Genomic DNA, 25,247 nt, shown 5'->3' on the forward strand with positions numbered 1-25,247 from the left:
ATAATGCTGGGTCTACAGGAAGCCTCAAGTGTCCTCATACATGTTTTACCCTGTGCTCATATTGCACCCAAACTTAATACTCACTTTTAAATTAAAAAAAATAAATCACCATACACATTGGTTGCAGATGGAAGGTATGACTAAATGAAATCAGACGGACAGAGACTTAAGATATCTTTGCAATAAAAGCCCAGGAATAAATGTGTGTGATCCAGGAACTCCGCCAGAATCCCTTAAAATAATCCATTAACAGTTTTAAATATTGATGTAACATTATTATAATATTGGAGCGTGCATCTCTCCTCGGTATTTAAGTAGGGTCTGATGCATTTACCACCATTCAGACATGCATGCCATGTCATGTTAGTGTCTTGCCATGCCATTGGCCTACATATGTAACGATCCTTCCTACATGGCTCAAGTGTGAATACAATGTTGTTGCCACATATAGCACACACAACGTTACACTCATATATATATATATATATATATATATATATATATATATATATATATAAAAAATAATTGAAAAACACTTTCAACACAATACCTCTGTCGTCAGCACCACCATCAGTCTTAATCCAGTAACGAGTGAAAGCCAGGAAAAGCCAGGAAGGCTTTTGGAGATGTATGAAAAGTTACATGACCATTTCAAAACTACCAGTGTTTAAAAGTGCACTCCAGCTCCGGAAATGGTCATCAATGAAAAAGCACAGTCACTCAACAGCCTGTGTGGACACTTCTTCAATGACATTTTCTACCTCAGTGCCGTTATGCTGGCACTGTGCTGAGGAAGAAAAAAAGCTCTGGAGATCTTTTATTACTCTAGCATGGCACTACTATCAATAAATAGTGGAAATTTGCAAATGTACTGCATTGAAAATTTGTTGTTAATGACATCATAAATTTCAGTTATACATTACATTCTCTTTAAAAAGAGCAATCAGTAAGTTTTGCTATTGCTGCATAGCAAATTGTAGCATAAGGAGCTCTTTGCCTAGGAGCTTTGTCAAGAGTTTTAGCCATGGTCGCATTTAGAATACAAGAAGTTAAAATACATCCTCTGAGCAACGGTGCTTCTTCACAGCAGAGAGGATGATACAGTGACTCGGTATCAGCACGCCATCTTCCGTAATAGAAGTGGTGATGGAAATGGAAGCAAAAAAAGAGAGTGGCTACTTCTTCAGGGCAGACTAGACGCAACAGTGACTAGGTATCGAAAAGTGACAAGATTGGCCATCCGGCCAGGGCTAGCTGGTTAGCATGCTAACTTCAGTAGCGGAATTGAAGAAACAGAAGAAAAACAAAACGGTTGCTTTCCACCACTGGAGACATATCTCTTGGCGGATAAAGGACTGAAGTCTGATGATGCGTTCCCAACTGTTCTTCTAGACGGGTAAGCCAAAAGCTGTTAATGCAAATGTTAGCTATGTAGCAATAGCAAAACAAATCTGCCTCTATCGTGCAGTAGATGTTGGTCCATCTTCATCCACCAACAGTTACAGTTCACTTTACAGTACCTCCCCTCTGGCCTTTTCAACCCCCCAACCTCCCCCACCAGTTTCCTCATCCCTTTTAGTCATGCGTCATATTCTTCCCGCTGCAGAATGATTCATTTTTCATTTGATCTGGACACTGGAAACGGAGCTAAATCCCCAGAGAGGTTGCTGCCTGTCCCTTCAGAAAACTTCATCTCACTGGCAGCAGGCGTTTCTAAAGGGCTGCAGCCATTTTCTGGCATATTTAATTTATACTATAGATCACAATTGGGTCTAAGTGCTCAATGACTGATGTCTCCTATCAGATTCTTTGTCAGTGGCCATCAGCACTTTATTTTCTGATGTTCTATTCGCAGTTCTCTTGGGCTTTGGGGTGAGCATTTGTGAAAGGTTCTGCCCTTGGATTATTAGAGAGCAAGATGCAAAGATAATGGAAGGGAACAATTGAGATTAATGTGAGACTGCTGGACAAAGATGTGCGATTCACACTACATTCTGACTCATGTCTCACGCCTTTTCTTCGCCAACAGTTATATGACACACAAGTCAAATTGCCTTGTTTGTAAGAATACAGCAGCACTGGTGAGAAAAAAGCTAAACAGAATCCTCCAGAGGATCCAGCTGGCAGGGCTAACATTTTACATTTACTTCTGCAAATGCACCAGTCCTCAAATGATATGCAGCCACCAGACACTTAGATCAGTCATAGAATAACACCATCAAGCATTCAATCATGCTTGGATGTATTTTTAATATTGACCGTCAGAGTTATGATAAAGAGTGACAGGGATCTCCATTTGTGGCACTCACTGCCAGACACTTCAGGTAATGGATATGAAAGTCTACACAGGGGAAATATGCCCACATCTAAAACCCAATACAAAAGTTTCTTCCTCCTCCTCTTCTTCTCTCTCAATACATCAATAATAACATTACTCATACAGAGCCAAAGGAAAAAAAAAATCCACATATTGTACAAGACTCCAACCAGAGATGATGATCACCTCACCCCTCTTGTGTGGATCCCTAGCTTCCAGCCATGTTACTCCAGAGACAGGCAGCCAGCCACCTGCCGGATTTCTCCCTTGATCAACTGCTGGACAGGCCCCTTTGATACCGCCCGCTCCCCACCATTTCACTGCCACCGACAATACCAGATGGCACAGAATCCCCAGAGAGAAATAAAGGAGAAAGAGGTGCAGGGAAAACCATCTTTGTTAACCCAGTGCTGGCAAAAAGCACGGATTGTGTTGTTCATGTCCACCCGGGAGCAAAATAAGATAATGAGCGTGATCATTCCAGTGGCAGTGGAGGAATTGGACCCTGGCCAGTCGGGGCATGCTCATTTGCCTGGCATGCATCGGCCCATTAGAGGAAGAGACAGTGAGCTACTTTCCGACACAATTTCTCTTTCTGTGGCTTTTCCGAGCACCCTGCCTTCCCATTAGGGAGAGGCCTGCAGAAGAAGTCTTGTTTAGCACTCCCTGCTGTTCCTGCAGCCTCCACTCAAGCACAGGGTGCTGCATCTTGGTAGTGACCAAGAGGTGTTTACAGGAGCCATAGGGACAGAGCAAACAAAAAGGTAGACCAGGAAGGAGAGAAAAAAGAGAGAGCAAGGGAGGGAAGTCAAACTCTTTGCACTGTCTGCACAGCAGTGGCTCCACTCAGACGCCTCAGTTCAAACCGAGTCCAAAGACGAAGCAAAGATGAAGTCACTTTACTAAATTCTCAACTTTCGATAAGTCTGACATGCCCCAAGAAAGACCCCGGGGATCCATCCGCAGTAACACACTTTGAAAGTTTAATACGGGTTATTACAACTTTGGTCTTACTTCCATAGCTTTGGTTATCATTTCTATCAGTTAGTATGATAATATCTGACAAGAGGCCAGATAAAGGAAGAGGTTATAAACAAGTCTGGCCAGTATAATCACAAGTCACAGACGCAGATGTAGAATGAATAAGAAAAGGTTTATTGTCTGCTCTCAGTCAAGGTGAAGAGGTGAGGATTATGGCATTACGACAATTTTTGGGGGGGATTATTATTATTATTATACAAAATAACATTGTAAACCATATCTTCGAGGTAATATAAACACAAAAACCAAAGTTGTAATAAATTGAAACTCTCCTTCAGCATTTCACTTTAAGTACTAAGATATTAATGGCAGCTCCTCAGTAGTGCACCTCTGTGAACTCTCTCCTGAATTAGCAGAAGCATGAGAGGGCGATAAGGAAGAGCTTTCCAGCAAGATTGGTGGCATCTCAGTCTGTGACCTGACAGTGAGGACGTCCCTGCAATATGGACAAGGAAACAGACTCTGGGATCAAATGAAACAGACAAGAACAGAGACCCAGGACGGAGACAGAGAGGAAAATAGGAAGCAGCGGATGGAGAGACAAAGGAATCAAAAGCTGTACGAGCGAGTCAGAGGCCAGCCTTTGTAGGTCATCTGCCGGCTCTCTTGGCTTGCTTTAAAAACACACAGAGTAAATGAGAAGGAAATGGGGAAATAAGGAGACAGGGAGAGGGAGGGGGCGATGGGATGGGGTGCACCCAGGTGACAAGCTGCCACGGGGAGAGAGGAACAGGGCTTCGGCGATGCTCTGCAAGGTGAGGGGCCTCGTCTGACACTGCAGCAGCGATATGCGAGCTGACAGGTTGAAAGGGGGAGGGAAAAAAAAAAAAAAAAAAAAAAAGAAAGAAGAAGGAGGGAAGGGTTCCTGCTGACGATGAGTCCAACAACTCAGACATGACACTTCCAAAAGCTAATTTAGCGCTGCTGAGAGATGATGTGTCGAGCTTTCTGCACCTCACTGTGCTGCCTCGACGGAGACACTGACATAATTACACACCCATACAGGACAGCTCAAAGCCTGCAGCAGGGTTTTTTTTAATTATTTATTTTATGGACATTTGCGTAATCCTTTGTGTTGAAAGGTTTTTCAAACACAGGCCTGTCAACACTGAATTTTACACTAAGTTATACTGTGGTCAGAACATATGTTGTGGAAATTTTTACCAGCAGTTGATGTTTCAGAAGTATCAGTCCTCCAAGTTTGTTTCCTTGCAGTGACTTATCCTGACTTTTACATCATCCGCTGACTCACAACAGTGGCAATATTTCATGAATGGGTCACAAATTAAGGCTGACTGTTAATCAGACCCTTCGCCAAATTGTCACTCCTCCCCGTGTACAATCACAATCCTAATTTCTCTTTCCCTTATCCCCCTCATTTTTTCTCTCCCTTCCTCCTCTTTCTCCTGTCTCTCACCGTCACCTTGAATCTGTGGAAGTGGCGTGTTCCCAGGGGAGGCAAGGTGCAGGATGCAGGGTAATGAAGTGGACCACAGGGGTCACAGCACCACCATCACCTCTTCTCATGCGCGGTAATGAGCTGAGGTCAACGGAGAGGAGGCGCCGGGCAACAAAAACGCACAGAAACAACAACAGCAGCAGCACGCTGCCGCTTCCCAGTAAACCTCATTATCTCGGGTTCAACCCCAGTTACCCCACTGGCCCCTGTACACACACCTAAGGTGAGAGGGAAGGGAGAGGGATCGAGCCCACTTTAATTAGTGCAGTTATTAGCCCTCTGCATCATGCTCGCCTGCCTCTGTCGTTTGCTGTTGACATCTGTGGAACTTTGGCGTAACTATCAAAATCCTCCACAAACATTTCCAGATAAGTTTTTTTGTTACCAGTTTATTTTTCTTTCATTTTTTTTATCCGCAGGTTTTTGTGAAGCGAAAATGAAGCGGAGGAAGATAATCATCAGACCGATTAGCTCCTGCAGGGAAATAATTCAATTTTATTTCAATTATATATCCATTGTTCCACAAACTAAATCAGGCTATTGCTTCTAGGCATCACTATATCTCAGGGAGGGCTTCTTTTCGTTGTGACTGTAAGGTTGCAAGTTGGACCCTCAGCTTAGCAGGACGGCAGGGGGGAAATCGTCCCTCTGTCATTGCTCTTTGTTACAATGCCCTTGAGCACCACACTTCATTCCCAGCTGCTGTGGTGGAGCTCAGCAGTCAGCAGATCAAACCATGTCTGTGCTGGGAAACATCCAGGTGTGAACTGGAGTGAGGCTTTCCCGGAAAAGCTCATTTGTGTTCAGTGAATCTGACGCGGTTATACTAAAGGTTGGGCAGAGAAAGAGGGGCCTCGTCCTGATCAGGAAGTTGCTGATGAGCAGCTCAAAGGGTTGTGAAGACTAGAAACTTTAAAAGAATCTGAATTACTGTACTGCTCACACTTTTCCAGAATGCTGTCTTGGAGGTGCACAAATTTCTGGCTACAACAACTATTGTAGCGTCTATAGCAGGTCACAACCTGTGGTGATCTACGTGAGCATGCTGACTAAAGGATTTATGTCTTGTATCTCAACAAGACTAGGTCAAAACCTAGTATACTGTATGTCTGGACTGCCTGTGGTCACATCCTTATTTTACATCTGACAAAGTCACCAAACACATAAATTAGTAGTAGTTTCAGTTTGTTAGTAATAGTTTTTTGTTTTTTTTTTGTTTTTTTTAAACAATCTCTAAACCTAGTGACAATGCACTAAGTTAGCAACACTGCAGGCTGTTAACACCCCCTACTAGAACCTGTTTGTGAAAATATGATCACTCACTCAGTCAGTGACATTCCAGATTATTGGGCTGGTCCTGCTGTTGCCTCCTACCCTGCTGATCTCCCATTGGACACTCCTATTCACCCATGTTGCACTTCTCTCCAGGGTGCTCCAACTTACAAGTGCATCTTGTTTTTGGCTACAGTAAAATTTTATGCTTGAAAAGGTTTTAACATGTGGGACATCTCACAACTACTGAGCTCACAAGATGCATTCTTGATGAAACTTGATGGAAGCAGATTTCTGTGCTGGTTTTCATCTGGAAATGGCAAATTATGGCCAAACTTTACATAAGGTAACAGCTATTGTGGGCAAATATGGGGTCTCTGAGTGAAGATCATACAGCCACTAATTCTGGACGACTTACACCAAAAAGCTGTTTTATTAACAGCCTTAAATGTGATGTAAATGCTCCGTCTTCTGTACTCGCTTTGTGCTCGGTGACACCTTTCAACACAGGTACCGGGGTTTTAGTTCTTTATGTTCAACCCTATTAACATTGCCTTTTGTTGGAGATCATTACTGCACCACTATCATGTTCTTCTTTGAAAGCATTATGAGACATCACCATTACTGTCGCTGAATGTGTGAAAGACTTTTTGAACAGAAGTAAAATACAGCAAATATAAGAAGCTTTTGTGAAGTAAAGAGAGAGCACTTTGAAAATAAGAGGGATCCAGCACGATTTTTATGATCTCCCATACCTTTCTTTACCTCAAGAGTCCGAGTGTTATTGACAGATAATGTTATTTCACCGCCTAGCTTCGCTATGAAAAAGTGGCACAGAGAACACCAGATTCAGTACGCCTCTCTTCACCTCTAGCTCCACATTTCTTCACAGATGGAGTTAAATTATGCAGCACAAACTGTCTGGATATAATGTTCACAGAGCGAGGGGGTGTATGGAGCTCTCTCTCTCTCTCATTCTGTGATGGGAGAGCAAGTCACACTTTGCAGCTGGGCTACAGAAAATCATCTTAGAAATGTATTTGACACAGTGATAAACTAAATTTACCACACCATCGACTGTGAGAAGGAATCTCCCGTAAGCACATGAGCAGAAATGAGTGTTGGCCACATAACCTGCGCCTGTCTCCTCATCTTGCTTTGTGCCTGCGTGCATGTTTTCCAGATTAGCTGATCATTATGAGCCAACGTGATCCAACACACTTCATTTCAAAAATTAAAAAAAAAAAAAAAAAAAAAAAAAAAGACACAGAAGGAAACCAGACGATCCACCATCCAGTTGTATATTTGAAATTTAAACCACTTTGATATGGATTTCTATCACATGTTCGTATTCACAGTCCCCCCCCCCACCCCCCATCAGCAAAGTCTTGCCAGAGGAGAGGATGAAGCCTGCTCTGCCTGCTCAGATAGTCTCTGAATAAGCATGAGAGGGTTTCACACAGCTGAAAAGTTGAAGAACAATTGCAAAAAGACTGATTATCTCCTAAATGTCATGTTTCCCTGAATGAGTCACAGCGGTGACTCTTTCTCCCCATGATGGCTACTGATAACAGCATGCAAAATCTCAGCCCCGGAGCACATTTGCATTCTAATAAGCCACCAATTGGCTATTCTGCTCTTTTTCTTTTCTTCAAACTTTTTCAGACAGAAAACAAATTGCATCTCAGTCGAGACAGAGAGGTGATAATCTGAGCATTCGGAACAAGTCGTTTGCTCTGAGGAGCTGACATTTTATTTCATACTTCAGTGGTGGCTTACAGCTGTATAGAAACCTCTGTGCTCAACATGCACTGTATTCCACATGACCAGGAGTGAACTGCGTGGTATTGCTTAACAGCAATCTGTGAGAAACTTGCCAAAAAAGAAAAAAAAAAAAAAAGAATTGAATAGAGACATCATTATTACACATGATTAAGTTGCTGCATGATTCAGCACATTGCAGTAGGCAGGCTGTGATGTGTCCTCAGCAGGAAGGCCTACAGGTGGAAATGACAACACTGCTGAGCACCATCAGGTGTAAGAGGTGGAGGGAACAAGGTTTTAAATAGAGTGTTGGTGATGTTTTAAGATTTAGTAGAGTTGGGTTAGGGAGAACATCAGGATCCTGCAAAGTAAACAACCCAGTGTTTAACCTTAATTATAACTCATATACAAGCGTGTTATGCTAATATTAAAAGTCCTCGAAATAGCTGAAGAAAGGTCAAAATCTGAGTAACAGAGCTCATTAACAAACAAGATTTTTTTCCCTTCTCAAATTAATGTGACACATGTGCACTTGTTTTGTTTTTTACATTCATTTGTATAGCTTTAATTCCGTGCTGAAAGGTCAGAAAGACCAGAGAGAACTGTATGTACGGCAGTGAACTGAGGTGTTTATGAACAGTCAGGGGTGTGACTTACTGCGGTGAAAATACCAGTTAAGTTAAACCCAACAGTCTTTACACAATATGCAAAAAACCCTACAGACATCCATTTTAGTCAATACAAAATTGATACTGTAAAATATATAAAACTTTATTTGATGCAAAGGTGCAGGCTTAAAAGAGCTATTAGTTCATTTTGGCTACATAGGGAAAAACTGCAGTTCCTCAAATGACCACTTGAAGCTGGCTCCAAAAGTGAGTCAATTCCCATAGACCCGTATGTTAAAAATGTCCAACTTATACAAGTCACCCATTTCAATTTTATTAAGGCTTAAAATTATCCATAAATTGAGGGTGTGTCCACTTTGAGTGACAGATGGGTGAGCATATTCTTGCCCCACCTCTTTGCCCATTTTTGGATTAGCCAGGAGTTCGGATGATCTTTTGAGACAATTAAAAAGGGCAGCAGGAGGTTGGGCTAGTCTAGGAAAATTGATTCTTTTTTGTTTTTTGTTTTTTTATTTTTTTTGTGGGTGGGGTGGGGGGCTTTGTAAGCCTTTATTAGACATGACAGTGAAGAGTGCCAGGAAATGGGACAGAAAGAAGGGGAACAACATGCAGCAATGAGTCCGTCCGGCTGGGGCTCACCAACTTAGAGCACTGTGCCCATGTAGTATGTGTCCTAACCATTCAGCTATCGGGCCGCTCCAGGAAAATGATTCTTACACACCTTTATAGGTACATAGGAGAATAAGTGAAAGTAACATATCGCTCCTCCACACTAGCCGCACTGACTAATTTATTAAATACCTGACAAATAAACACCTGAAAGGCCTGACAAAAGGTTGCTGGAGCGAAACGTAGCTATTCCATAAATTTAACCATAGCTGTCAACAGTGTGAGGAAGCTGAAGGTTTGTTTCTTCAGGCTATGTAAATATGAGGCCGTCCTCAGCAGAAAAAGAAACATTCATTGCTTGAACAAATACTGACTTAAAATTACTCATATTTACTTTGCCTCAACTATACTCTTTGCCTCATCCACCATTTCCCATACCCCCAGCCAAGCAGTTGAAATGAACTCAAGTACTGCAAGATGGTGTGTTTTTATCCCACTGATGGAGGCACCAGATAAATTAAATACACTCTTGGGGAATTAGAAACCTGTTTTGTCATTCAGGCATGAGAACTTGTTATTATTAATGTACTAAATGTAACATTTTCCAGTAATTGTCAACTAATTGCAGGAGTGATTGAGTGCACCCTCCAACAGTTTCACAACACCCCCTGGGTTTGGACCAGAGTTTTCTAGATTCATGCACAGTGATGCTCTAATACGTTTTGGAAATGTAACAAAACCTGTGTTAGCTAGTTCAGACAGACAATCTGAGCGGTGCTACATCACCTCCTAAAGATGTCCTCACAGCGCCTTTCTAACAAGCCAGCTTATGCTTACCTGTTCTCTCTGCTGCAGCTGTTTTACTGCTGCTGAATTGATGCCCTGTATGCATTTCCCCCCTGCTCTATCACCACCACCACCACCCAGCACCCATCTGCAGACTCTGTTCTCCTAGGGCATCATGAGTAATTTGCATGGATCGCTCCCTGTACTCTCATTTGCTGCCCAGCGTGCTTTATGAGGAGTGATGAGTTGCAGAGTGTTGATGCCAAAATTAACCTCAATCAGTCAATCAGCTATCAACGTTCTGAAAAAGGTGATGATTAGATGGCTTTTTTTTTTTTTTTCCTTCTTCATTAAATGTCTCTTTTAGACAACTACGTAAACGCTGAGGCTAACAATACATTGTCCTAACACTAATTCACAACCAAAAGACTCCAGCTGCTGACAGGACACATGAGACCTTTCACACTGTTGGATTAAAATGTAGCTCTTATTTTGAAGTCTTATTTTGTCTGTGTGAGCAAAGATCTATTGTAAGTTAGACTTTTCTTTTCCAATCTATTTTTCTGTTAATGTAGTTAATACAGTGCAATTTAGCATAGGAGATGGCAGAGTAATTACAGCACAAAATGATTATTGATAATTAATTTCCTGTTATTTGCACAATGAGCAGGCGAGTGTGATAAACTGCTGGTCAATTTCTTACATCTGTGACAAAGTATATATGTAAACTGGTTGACTCCTATATAATTATGCAGCAGTTCACTGTGGGAAAAATTAACTTTCCATATACATCATATTACATGAACAATGGTTTGTAATTGCAACAGCAAATTATTGTGTGATCACTCGAGCTGTCTCCTGAGCTGCTGTGAGCCAATTAATTATGAATTCATGTTTGTTATAGTGATTCCAGACAAAAATAGGGCGAGCATATTCATAAATATTTAATTAAGCAACCAGGAAATTGTGGTGACAGTAATTACTGATGGACAGCAAAGTACTGTATCAGTGTCTATGAGCCAGCCACTAAAACCCTTTTTCTGTGCACCATCTGGTAGTGACAGTCCAGAGACTTTGTGGGGAATAAAAAAAAGGTAGTAGGTAAATAGAAGGTGGGGGGGAAAAAAAAAAAAAAAAAAAAAAAAAACAGAAAACACAGGTTTTATTGATATACATAATTTACTTTTAGTGTTAAAATATGCTTCACATTTCTTGTTAATTATTCACATAAAGTTCTGTATGTCCTGTACATGTTTATGTACACAATTTCACTTTAATTGCATTGGGCAAAAACAACCTCCAAAATAAAATATGCAGGATATAATCATGATTTTAGTGTAACAAGTATATAGACAGAGCTAAATAAGTACAATTAGACGAAGAAATAAAGAAGAGAACAGGGGGAGGCGGTGATAGAAAATTACATACTAAAAATAAAATTTGGATTCAGATGCTTGATGAATCAAAATTTGTACTGCTGCCTTTATAAAGACTTTATACAGTTTTTTCCATATATTAAGTAGGATAACTCCCAAAGACTTGTAACCAGACTTTGTGTAAAATCAGTGGGATTCCCCTTTAACAACAGTTCATGGAGCACAGCCCAGACTACAGTTGTCAAAGTTCTGTGTTTTGTACATTCAACAACACAAGGAGCTGCAGCAGGAAAAGAAAAACCAGGACGGCATAACAACAAGGATCATCTCCTGTAAACCTGCAGAGAATAAAAACCCATTTTTTATTTGAAGCTAGACTCAAGTATCCACATGCCAATATTTTGTTGTACGGTTGGTAGGGGTGGAGGGTGGGGGGGGTTGCCCTGCTGTCCTTAAGACTCTGAATCCTACCAAGCACGTTGTACTGCAGCTGACACTGCAACAACACATTTGTACAGTTTACAGCAGGGTCCATTACCTGTCACAATATGAAAGCCACACAATGCAACTTGGCACACTTGGCAGAAAGGGAGTTCTTCTATATATAAAAAAAAAAAAAAAAAAAATTGATCTTAAACATGCAGAAACTGTAATACACAATACAGCCTCACATTTTGTGAAACTCTGAAATGCAGCTTACGTGCTGTGGAAGGGATTATTTTTAGAGTGCCTTCCTCTGCTACAAACTGGATTATGTGAAATTGGATATGCCATTTTCACCTGTTTGTCACATTATTTAGATTAGGCATTACTTATAAATGTAACAACGCCTTTAAAAAAAAAGTGCAGACTGTTGCACAGTTCATATGGTTTTCACTTGTAATCGCGGTATACTGGCACACAGGGGTGTGTCATCATCACTCCAGGTGTTAGCAGCCACATTTAACATGCACATAACACATGAATATATTACATCAGTGAGATAGTCTCTGCACAAACACATTGTGTGGACAAAACCCACAATCTTACCAAGACTTGTCTAAAAATAGACCTGAATTCACAAAATGAGGCCATACAGCCGTGTGCTGTTCCCTCCCCATTAAAACACTGAAGATAGGTGCTTTTAGCCCATATAAAAGCTACTGGATGTACAGTGAATGAAAAAATAAGTTATTCTCAATGCATGGCCATAGGTGTGAACTAAAACATGTGGCCAAAAGTATGTGGACATGCAAAGATAACCCCATGCGATTGTTAAAAATGTCCCTCTTAAGCCAGGGGCAGGGGCATTATAAACAGTCTGAAAAGGCTCTCTCTACATAATGTTGGGTCCTGGCTGCAGGGACTCGCTCCCATTCAGCCATTCACAAGTACATTAGTGAGGTCTGTCACTGACTTTGGCAAGACTGTCCTCCCAACAAAAGTGAGAGCATTAGTCAGTAAACGCCCCAAAACAGCTTGTTTACATTCAAGTCAGAAAGCCCTCTAGTGGCCATAGACATTATGAGTCTTTTCCTTCTGGAGCAAAGGAGGGAGTAAGAGGGAGATTATTCAGTAGAGCGACAAGGGGAAGGAAAGGAGTGGCTTCAAACTGACAGTGAATTGTGGTTTCTTTTAAACATGACCATGTGGTTATTCCCCAACCTTAACCGAGTGATTATTATTGTAACCAAGGCATCAAAAGGTCCACTAACTGTAAAAAGGCAAACATTTTAACCTAAACCATGATCTTTCCAAATCCAAGTCATTTTCTCCTTAAATCTTTTCAAACCTTCAGCATATCTGTGTAAGCTCAAAAAAGGGTTTCACTTTAAAATGTCATTTGTAAGTTGGGAAGTAACAGACGAACAATGTCATCGTGGCAATAGGGATGCCAGATCAGAAAACTGTCATTTCATTTTAAGAAAAGGACTTGTTAGGTTTGGCTCACAATCTGTATTCCAGTTCAGTGGATGGGATTAAGGTCAGGGCTCTGATCAAGTTCTCTCACACCAAAAACCATTGAAAGAGGCCAGAGAGCCTTCACCTAACTGTTACCATAAAGTTGGAATCAGAATCAGGTTTATTGCCAAGTATGTTTTCACGTACAAGGAATTTTTTCTGGTGATTGGTGCAGAGCTCCAGCAGACAAGTGGAGAGGAGAGGAGAAAAAAATAACAGAACCCAAACTATACTCCTGGGGGGGAACATCCCATGAATGAGGTTACCACTATGTGCTGAAGATTTTCCAGAACTGGAATGAAGGGCCCTGGCCCAAACCACCAACAGTGCAAGACCAAAAGAAAACGGTGTCTGCACATTGCGTGTCATGTTGAATTAGAGATTTTCTTGATACAGTATTTAAGGTTAGACCCAGCTCCTAGAAATCCCATTTAAATACACAACTAATTTGCAAAAGCAGATGCATTTTTGTAGATAACCCAACTGTGGCTGGATTATGTTTCCTATTAACGTAATGAGGATATGTTAATTTACTTATTTGGCAGGCACATATTCCCCATTATTCTACTATATTTCGAGCCTGAGGTCATTTTAATCCCATCCACCAACCAGCGGAGAAACATGTTTCTTGATTACCAAAATCCCTCAGTAAATGGCTAGACCAAATGAATCCAAATGAATGACTGAACTCACCGACCTCCTCTCTGCCACCAAGCCATATTTATACAGTCCAACATTTAAAGTCTCCTCTGTACTGCTTAGTGTCTCTTTGCTGCAACTGTCAGACTTCAGTAAAAGCAACTCTCAGATTGCAAAGTTTGTCAAGACAAATAGCCTCTTTCTGCCTTTTCATTCTTTGTATTAAACTAGCAATATATCATATATAATGATCACAGGGTCACTGCCGTACTTGTTACACATCCAGGTATCTGCTCATTCAGCTGTAGCCCTGGCTGTCAGTTCCAGTGGATAAGAGCGCAGGCTAAATGTGTTTAAATGTAAAAAGATAATATACCGGCTGTATGGATAATCTGATAACATTCTGGTCTGTGCACAGAATGATATTTTCATCTGACAAAGCCTTTCTCTCTCTCTCTCTCTCTGTCTCTTGTGAGGTTCTGTGAAGCATGCACAAATCAGGGGATAAATAAATAATAAAAAAAACAGAAAAATCAATGAGCCACATCTAGACAGACACAAGCTATTTTCACCCAGATTGTTATTCTCTGTTGGTATTTACAAAACTTCCAAAGACCAAAGTGGGTCTAGACTATGAGCCCAATTATGGTTAGCCTGTTAAACCCTTTGCCATTGATTTCTTTTCAGCCTCCATGTGCCAGTCCTGATGTGGGTGTGCTGAGCTGGAATCAGTTCCCCCGAAAAACTCTGAAATGGAAAGCCTTGTTTCAGCCTCTCTGCACCAAATTAGATTGCGTCCTTGTGTCAAGGGGAGTTGTTTGTTTTTGTCAAGTTTCTCTTTGGCGAAAGGTCAAATGAGCAGTCCTAGGAGTGTCCCGAGCAGCCTTTTGTCACACATTATTTATGGGTATTCCACAACAGATGAGCACAACTAAGGCCTGTGCTATACAGTTTACGCAAGGATACAAGGCTGTTCCTTCTCTGCCAATGGCATTTTGGGACGGGTCAAAGAGGGGGCAAACCCGCTAGACCTGAAGACTATAAATGTAAGAAAAGAAATTCATGAGGAAATACACCGGGAGATGAAGTTTGTGCGATCTTAAGTACACAACTAAAGCAAAAATACAATATTGGCAAAAGACTGTTTGGCACAACAGATGCTGACTGGATGTTTTTTGTTGTTCTTTTTTCCCCTCCAGACGCTGCAAGGGAGGTGGAATAAATCAGTGTCAAACGCAGAGCTAATGTGGAACACGTGATGGTCAGTGACAGCATGAGTGATGACTGCATTATTGAGCTATAAACTGCAGTCCCAATTTGACAATAGTAATGGTATGCTTCCTGGACAGATTTTTGTCAGGCGTGAAAGGAAGCTATCTGTCAAACTGTACTCTTTCTACAGGATGTGGTGCTGAAAGGACAGTTTTACAGTTTGAGATCTACCAATAGTGAATGAAATCGATTAATAGAGATTTCATTCTCAAGCGAGATGGCAAAAAAAAAAAAAACAAACATTTTATTAAACTAAAAACATTACAATTATTATCTGCCAATAGCAATTTGCAGCTAATCATGTTAATCTACTATTTGTGTCATGAAAATTCCATCATGCACTAACTTTTGCATATTCATTTAATTTTAATTCATTTTAATTATCTGGTTGAGTTAGAACAGATGGTTAATAATTGAAATGGGAGAAAAAAAACCTGACCTGATGTGTTATTAAAACTACTGTATATACACACACACACACACACACACACACACACACACACACACACTCTGATTGGCTTTACCTTAAATAAATGGAGATCTTTGGAGGAAGTTTGTTGCTGAAAACTTTTTGTATTTATATTAAAAAAAATTACATTAACAGAATTAATTCAACATGAGGTGCAAACCCCCCCATCCCATTCATAAAAACCATAACTCATTTGCAACGGTAAACAAGTTTCGAGGGAAACATAAAGCTGCCTGGATTACATTTCATTTTAAATCAACATAATGAGGAAAGGTTAATCAAATGTCCCTTGAACTTGCAAAACACTCCAACTGAAAGTATCTGATAGAACATTAACTGGAAATGTTCATATAGCAACAAAAACTTGAATACATTTATGCTTTTAGGTTTCAGCAACTGCAAACACTTCATTGATGTTGACACATGATGGGGTGGCTTTACCTTTATAAATTTCTAAGCTAAGCACAAGGACATAGCCTTTTGTAGACAGGGAAAATGTTGCCAATGAACATTGTTTTCCACACAACCACATATTAATAATTAACACAGGAGAAAGGGTTGATTTGTACAAGTGAAACATACTTGAGGCATTACCATTTTTTTATGTCATTGTTTATTTATATTTGTATAAAATCCCAAGTGAATTTCAAGCAATTTAGTTTTTAAATGAGTGAAAACATAATTTTTACCTAGACTACTGCATTTGTTCTCGAATTTATCCAGAGGTTTTTAATAGTCCCAGTGTTCAACTGAAAGATGGAATTAACTAGATATTGATTTTCCAACCACTTGTGTTTGCATCATCACTAAACTTAAATGATCTTGATGCTATTCTGTTCACATGGTTCCATGGCCTGTAGTACGTACAAGACCAAATCCAGAGATTCCATTATGAATCTGACAGAAGCAGATGTTTGACAGGGTCATAGCTGTGTCAAGTCTTGACAAATATTGTCTCTTTACCGCTGTGCTTTCTACTGAAGAATCAGTTTTAATATTCTTGCAGCTGTTGAACTGAAAGGGAGCCACCTGTGTCACCCGCCTGGATCTTGAATCTCTTAAAAACCACTGTGCATCATGTGGCAAACATGCATAGTGACAATATGTTTTCATGTTGATAAAATGAAAGACTGAAACCATTTATGAGCCACTCTATTCTAATTTAGTGTTTCCATTATGTATTTTTATCCTCATAATAATGACTGATAAGTGTAATAAAATGTTCCATGTACAAATACAGCTGCTCATTTGCAGTATCTATGCATGCGTCAGAGGTCTGAGCAAATTACAAGAATGACTGGTACATGGGTAACATTAAAACCACCATTTTCTCTGCCTCTTCCAGTGAATTAAAAAGGCCGGGTGGTGGGCTTTGATCCTGGAGAAGCAGGTCGAGAGTAGCCCACAAGACGACTCCCTCGGCTTCTTCGCCTTTGAACCGTAGCCACAGCGAGCGTCCTGCGGTATCTTTACAGCGGCCTGGGGACTCGATAACGGAAGCAGCTAGGGATCACGAGAGTGTAGAGAGATTGAAAAATAAACCATATTGGGTTGCATGTTAGGAGGGCGATAAATGACATAAATCCTGCGTGCCAGTCAACATGCGATAACAGGTTATGGTGGGAAAGAAAAAAACCCAAGCGCGAGAGGCCCAGAGAATAAAGATAATTATTTTTGATAAGGTGGGGATGGGAAAAGGGTAAGTTGATAAGCGCAGGCAGGGTGACTGAACACTGTTGACACTGCATAGCCAAAGACGATCGTGCCTGCCTGTAGAGAAAAAGGTTGAACCGCTGTGGGGATTCCAGCTCTCTATGACCAACTGTAAGTGTGCACTGTTCGTATTGTGTGGCTCTTTTATTAAACAATCTTGCATTTTCCCATTAATATTTCAGGAGAGATCATTTGGCAGAGAAGCTCACATTGACTATTAAAAAGAGGGGAGATTAAATTTGCAGCATTGAAGAACAACCAGACTACAAAAAGGTCATGCTCGAAGTGGCCTGTCACTGTACAAATAATGCTGCCATGACCCTGGAATTATTAATATCCAAAACAGCCGGGAGAAGTGGTTAGAAAAGGGAAAAATAGCTGATAGAAGTTAAAACAAAGTACACGCTGAGCATGGAGACCAAGCACAGGCAGACATTTGGAGGAAATGTGAAGCCTTTCTTAAAGATTGAGAGTTTCAATGGAGATGGAAAATTTTCATCATGTCATGCTTGGGATTTGCAATTAGCTTAGCTTAGTAAACTGCACCCAACCACTGTAACAAATAGATACAGCGCATACAGACATGCACAGCTAATCATTTTTACATTTATGTTCGTGCACAGAATGTACCAACAAGAAACATTATTTAGTAAGCTAATTGGTGCAGTTACAGAAGTGTTGTTTTTTTTTTTTAAATCAGCTACCTGTTTCCCTTGCTTTTAATGCTTAGCTAAGGTAATCAACTCATGGTTAGCTGTGCACTTAGACATAGACAAAAAAGGCATCAATCTTCACATTAACGCTCAGCAAGAAAGCTAATCAGTATATTTCCCTAACTGTTTGAACTTTAAATCATAGAAACAAGTATGTGACAGTACTGTAATCTAACAGCTTTGACTCATGACCGTTCAGATTCATGAAGTTTGATTAAACCTCCATATTAAAGTCCACCAGTCTGGTTGTTACCAAATATTCTATTAATGAATGAAAACCCAAGACAACAGTGGCCAACATCTTTGAATACAAGAGGTTTAATAACAGCAGCATTGACTTTTAGACCCACTGAGACAGCAAGGCTAGCTAAGCAGCAACACAAACAAATACAAATATATGTGGCTATAAATTTGATAGAAACCCACTGTTTGCGACATGTTTATAATAAATGATATCCCACCTTTAGTCTGTGCAGATATAACAGTAATTTATTCCTGCATCTCCCTTTTTCTTCCTCCCCTGTACCTGTCACACTTTCTGCTCTGCAAGATAAAGTGGAAATTACTGAAAACCAAGCTTTCAGCCACACTTTTTCATCCAGACATGCACCAAATGGTCAGAGTGAACTTCCCTACCACAGCAGTTCTGACTGCCCACATTTCTTCTCAAGCAACCAGGAAAAAAAAAAGAAATGCTCTTTAGAGACAGACAGAGCTATTGAAATGCTTAGAAAAACAATTCTTTCACAAACAATTCTGTGAGAATCAAACTGCACAAGTTAAATGTACAGTATAACAAGGTCATGTGCAAAGCTGTGGAAAGGGGTCATGGGTCTGGATCCATTTGTTGCGCAGTCTCACCATTGATTGACTGCATGCCTTGCAAATGCATTTTAAAGAGTCGGTGGAGAAAAAGAAATGATCGTGCTCATAAGAGTGGAAATGGTATGAAAGTTTAAAAATGATTCGATAACTAATTGTCATTCAGTGTCTGTAGTAAAAGAGTGAGTTGCTGAGATTTTCCTCACTTCCTCGTGTCAACCTGCCATACCTTACCACCTCGAGACCCGGCGAGATGCGTTAAAGTCAACCTGTGGGCTTCATCAATCATGACGCAGCTGTAATCAGAACGGCAGAATTATGAAAAATGGAGCCTGTCATAACAACGCGCCTCAGTGTGCGGGCTGCTGCTGAGTGTCAGAGTGAGAGACCACTTCCACTTTATCAAAGACATTCCTCTTCTAAGATTTTAGGGACTCAATACAAGATTGAATTACTGGTTAAAATGCAAATTTTTTTTTTTGCAGTGCATCCCCATCATGAATGAACTCTATATGAGTGACAGAATTATGTGTGGAAAGGACGGAGTAGTAAACAACTTTACCTCAAGCCTGGCCTTGTTGAGACCACAACTATAAATCAGTGATGCTCTTTTTTTTTTCTGCTTTCCTCCACAGCATCTGTATGCTGCTTCTTGTCAGTCTGCTGAGCTCAGCTTTTATGTGTGTTAAAGCCCAGACCTCCCAATGAAATTACCAAGGAGTAATCTTATAAATGTAATGATTTTTTTTTCCCCCAAACCCACTGTACAGACACACGGGGCTGGGCAATTAAGCTTAAAGAAAAACATTCCCCTGATTAATTAGTTTAATGTGATGCTGTCTTGCCACATGAGACCACACATACTCAGATTTATGAGTTGCAGCTCAAGACTCCTGCATGCAAAGAAAAGAAAAAAAAAGAAAGTTATTTCCAATCAATACAAATATTTCAAAAGTGTGATCACATCTACTTTTCTTTGATCTGAACCATGGTGGAAAGACACATTTATGTCATTTTTTATTTGGTTCCATTCAATTCACACTGTCCAATTACAAGCAAAATGATGCTTGTAAACAACACTAACATGGATGCATAAGAAACGTGTAGTGGACATAGATTTGATCCTTTTTTTGGCTCCAGGGGAGTGAAAACAAATCTTTGTCTTTATCTGTAACTAAAGCTTTACTCTTCTGGCATGACTTGACTTCAGGCCATTGGCTTCAGATTGTGTCTGAATACCAGCAGACTTTGTCCTGATAGACTAAGCAGCATTCCCAGGATGACTAATGTCTTGTGATCACAAAATGTCAAAATGGACCAATCTGACCCCTTAAACCCGTGTTTCAGCTTTAAATTCCTTCTTTATCACCAGTTATATAAAAGCTTTTTACACTGATTAACATCAGATATATATTCTGTGTCTGCCTCTTCCATCACTTCATTTAGGTCTTTTTTCATACTGCACTCTCACATCAAACAGATTTGTATGAAATATTCTATGTATCTTACAGATTCAGACTGACATAAGCTGTGGTTACATGTACACATGTTTTGTTTTTCCCTATTCTGACTGAAACCATTCTGATTGAAGTTTTCATGGAATGTGATTTAATGCAGTCTGATGTTTACATGCGCTGACACATTTAATCAATAGAAGAGTCATGTGTGGAGAAATGTACGTCCCCTCACATTTACGTCAAGATAGAGCGCATATACAGAAAGAACACAGCCAGAAAGTGATCAGGTTAAATGATGAAAAGGTTTTGAAATTTAAATCAGCTTATTCTGATTGAAGTATTGATACAGTGTAATTGTTTTTGGGCTTTTAAAACCAATATATTCCATGTAAACACATCTATATTTGATGTTTTTTGGGACATCCATTAAAAATTTTTATTAAGTTTTGTAGGTTTGGACAACGCAATGTGACTGGCAGCAGATAGATGTGAAAAAGCTTCAGCAGTGAAGGCGTAAGCTTTTAGATAAACTCCTCAGACATGCACCTTGTAAACCACAAACTTTAAAACCCATCCCTATCTGCAGCTCACATGAAGCTCAACACATGGTGAGGCCAAACTGTTCCTCTGGTTTCTTCTCCTTTTTAAAGACTCTGGTCTCCCACACAGGTGTTTGCAGTTGAGCCGATTCGCTGTGCTCAGGTTGAAGATGGGTGGAGCCATGCAGGGAGTTAGATCAGGTGAAAAAGCAAAGGCAATCATGGAGACAAAAACCACAAGATGCAAAAGTATAAAAGTTAATGAAGTATAACAGAGCTGTTAAAAACAGAGTTAATGACTGTGAGTTTTGTATACTTAAGGTTTTTTTGTGACATGCAGACCTAAAAATATTGTAAAAATCTTTGAGTTGAACCTGCATATTTGTACTAATGTTTTTCTATTTAACTCTCGGCAGAAATGTTTGATTGTATGCACCAGCATCTGTAGATATTTACCCCCTGTTCCCGTTAGGGTTGGGGTTTAGGTTCAGCTCTGGTACAAAAGATGAAATACATCCCTGTAATTTGCTCACCTACACAGTTCACTGTGTAGGCTCTGCTGGATATTTATTTATTACCTATGTTGAAAACACATATAAAGACACACTGTATAGCACCTATGAAGTTAACTTAATTGAGTGTATTAGTGTTAATATCAAATTTTATTTTGGTGTAACTGCCAGTGGTGGCAGCAAATGAACAAACAAATCTTTTCTGCTGGTATTTCTGGGTTTAATACAAATCTGAGTCTCCCACCAGTTAAGTACGTACTGCCTCGCTTTTAACCCCTCCCTCAAGCTCAGCATTTATTACCAAACTAACTGACTTAATGGGTAGTGTGTGACAAGTTTTCCCCTCTGAACTTACCATAGCTGTATGTGCTCACTAAGTCTCCAAACCCATTCAAACTGGTGTGCTCAGCCTGACCTGGCTGATGCTGGTACCAGCTCTTGTACATAGGCTCCCTGCTGGTCCTTGACACCCCATGCTGAACTGTAACCCGTACGCTGCAGAGATTTGTTCATGTAGCAGAGTCACAGCAGATTCACTGCTTGTTAGCCTGTTAGCCTTTTAGCCTGTAGATATTGCTTCATCTCCAGTTTTTTCTTTTTTTTTTTATATCCACTGCCATCATGATACAACACTTACAATTTGCTACAGTCTCTAAAAGTATACACACAGCATCAGAAAGACGATTGATTTCATAATTAATCAGCTTCATTTGGCTAAAGCTTAATATTTTGGGTGGGTATTGATGCATATTGCTATACTTCCACTTGTTGCTTTCATGTTTGTACGCCCTGTGCTCCTGTGGTCTGGAAGGTGTTCAACACTCAATACTTGACACGTTTATGGGTTCTCACCCAGCACATACCGAGGGGAAAAACACTTAAGCCTCTTATATATTCCCTTTTAAAGCTTCTCTTTTAAATTTCAATTATATAAAGTGTACTTATAGGCCTACTAATAAACAAGGAGAACGAGAAAGAAGATGTAAATCAATCACCCCCCACACAGACCTGAGAATGGTTCTAATAAGGCGGTAAGTAAAAACACCTTTTGTGGGTCAATCACTTCATCATTCACACCTGGGAGCTGCCCAGACCAACCACAGCTTCCTTCTGCTGAAGCAGTTGGAGATCAGTGCTTGTATTCAAAGCACCACTTAAAACTATAAGCAACAGCCAACCTATAATTCTTTGCAGAATCTGTTCTCTAGAGGATATTTTAATAGGCATCTCTAGAACAGAGTGACAGACTCTTGACAGAAAAAAAAATTCACACTGATCCAATCTCAGGTCCAATTTTCATAGATCTGCTGTGTCAATTCTCACAATAAAAAAGGCAGAGAGCACACAAGGGAGAACATTATGTTTCAGGGAAATGTTGTATTTTTATGCCTAAAGTCTTACCCTGAACTCTTTGCTCTCATGTCCCCAGCAGCACTACAAAACAAAAGCCAGGAGGTGATAAGCATTGGACAATGATTTACCCTGGTAGTAACATTTAGCCAAAAATGAATGGTTTGCTGTTGGGAGAGTACTATTCACCATATATTTTCCTCCTCCTCCTGCATTTTGAACACATGGCTACACATGGCCACACATTTTTAATGCACAAACATCTGTTCTATGGCTTGGGAATAAGTTAAGGTGTGTGAAAAGGTTGCCCCAAATTCCCATTTATGTTCACCAGTGTTTTCTGGCCTCACATTGATCTGGATAGCTGTTAGATAACAGACCACCATTTGAAGATTTTGCAGAGATGAAAGAAAGAGAAGGCTAAAGGTTTTGAAAAGAGGAAGGAAAAAAAAAATCACGGTTTTTATTTAGGTCTGAATCCAAACGTTAGTCAGTGGGGCTTCAAAGGGTTCTCTATCCCCTTTTTTCATAGCTATTTCTCACAGTAAAACATGCTTTGCTGAAATCAGTAGAGATTAGAGTGGCTTTCACAGAGTCAACTTCAAAGTGAGCATGGGAGGGGGGGTGGAGGGGATATCACTATAATAATGGGAATACACTTATAAACTGGTATTAGTTTACATGTTGTACAGCAGAAAGTATATTTAGGACTGATTAAATCCTGCACTCTGTTTTGGCATAAACACCCTCCAACTTATTGTGTGTCCTCTGGCACTTTAGAGGGAAAACCTTGCACCAAAGAGACATCAGGACTCCAGCTGAGAGCAGTGGATCAGAGTTTCAAGACCAGCTCTAATTGAGTTCAACAGCAGCTGATATCAAGTCAACCAGAAAAACATTTAAGTCACATTAATGAAAGACTAAAGTGGCGTTTAGGGTTATAGTCCGTTAACTGCTGTCTGCTTGTCTGTCTTTTGATTTTTTGCAATACATACTTTTTTTAAATTAGATTTTTATTATCATCTTTTCATTTTTCTTTTGAAAACTTTAACTTAAGCTTGAAATTAACTGCTGAAAAAGATGCCTCAAATAAAGAGACGGGGTTGCAGTAAAGTTTTTAAGATGTGTTCTGAAGGAATTATTTCCTGGTGGTCTCTCTCTCTCTCTCTCTCTCTCTCTCTCTCTCTCTCTCTCTCTCTCTCTCTCTCTCTCTCTCTCTCTCTCTCTCTCTCTCTCTCTCTCTCTCTCTCTCTCTCTCTCTCTCTCTCTCTCTCTCTCTCTCTCTCTCTCTCTCTCTCTCTCTCTCTCTCTCTCTCTCTCTCTCTCTCTCTCTCAACTGCCCCGTGGGCGTCAAATGATTGACAGTAAGCAGATTGGAACAAAATGTGTTCACTGTAGGAAAAACACTCAACTGAAGGGCACAATTAAAAGACAATAAATTAAAAAAAAAAAAAAAAAAAAAAAAAACACAGTGACAAAACCAAATAAAGACTTTTATGGTGATGGATTATCTAACTCAAGCAAATTCCAAGTCTGCAGAAATCACACTGCAAAAAAAGGAAACAAGTGACAGCAAATGACCTGGATATCTTAAGCTGCAAACAATCCGAATGATCAATTTAATCTTTTCTGTTCCTTGTCTCACACACGTGGATATCTAAGAAATCAGTCGCACACCCATACACCTGCTGACGACCTCTTTGATTGTTGTTTGATAAAGGCTTCTGCTTTCAGTGCATTTACAAGACAAGAGGTTAGCGTGCTAACTTCAGTAGAGGAAAAAACATGATGGAGGCAAGATTTAATATTGGCATTGCTTTCCACCACTGAAAACAACTTTTAGCAAGTAAAGGAAGGAAATTTTATGCTGAACTCGCAACTTTTCTTCTAGAGTGGTAAATCCGGAGCAATCAATGCTAACACTAGCTATGTAGCAAATGCGAAACTTCCAAATAGCCCCTTTTTAAATGGTGGTATGTTGGTGGTTTTGAAAATTGTCATTTAAAGCTTAATGAGAACCATGTTTATTGGAATTGACAGGTGTCTCTGGGTGTCAAGCTTGAGCTCTTAGACCCTGCATAGCAACACATTTTGAATAACTTATGCATCTAAAGGACTTAGTCTGAGCCATGCCATTAGTGAGGTCACAAACTTTATGTCCATGATATTATTTTTTTTTTATTTTATTTTTTCTGTCAAAATCAATGCATTTCAGCCGCTGATGGCATTACCACATCTCAGACCTGCTGATGCTTCTTATTTACCACTAATACCTTATGTCATCTTGTGTTTAATCTGTTGTTCCCCTGCATTTACATACTGTCACACTGAATCTCTGTCAGCCTGCCCTATCTGCTTGCAGTGTCGATTAACTGATTAACATCAATTGGGCACTTTCAGTGGATGGGAGGCAGCTGGGCTTTGACTTGATCAAAGAGGGAAAGATGTTTTGCTTCATCAGCTGTGATGAGGAGATGCTGTAGGTGCAAAAAAAATATAAGCAGGGAGAGAGGCCAGGGAAAGTGGCAGCATCACAGGGCACCAGCTGCTCACACACAAAAGCAACT

At 40.1% G+C, this 25,247-nt stretch overlaps 1 long non-coding RNA gene across 1 annotated transcript; it reads right to left on the reverse strand.

Moving 5' to 3' along the window:
- Window positions 1-20,342: 20,342 nt before the first annotated feature.
- LOC139625052 (uncharacterized) lies at window positions 20,343-23,850 on the reverse strand. Its single transcript, XR_011691828.1, has 2 exons — window positions 21,686-23,850; window positions 20,343-20,971 (listed from the first exon to the last, which is right to left on the reverse strand). It is a non-coding gene; the product is annotated as an uncharacterized lncRNA (long non-coding RNA).
- Window positions 23,851-25,247: the final 1,397 nt, after the last annotated feature.

Source organism: Trachinotus anak, unplaced genomic scaffold (genome assembly GCF_046630095.1).
Source record: "Trachinotus anak isolate AG129_WGS33_773 ecotype Australia unplaced genomic scaffold, CSIRO_AGI_Tana_v1 ptg000009l, whole genome shotgun sequence".
NCBI lineage: Eukaryota > Metazoa > Chordata > Actinopteri > Carangiformes > Carangidae > Trachinotus > Trachinotus anak.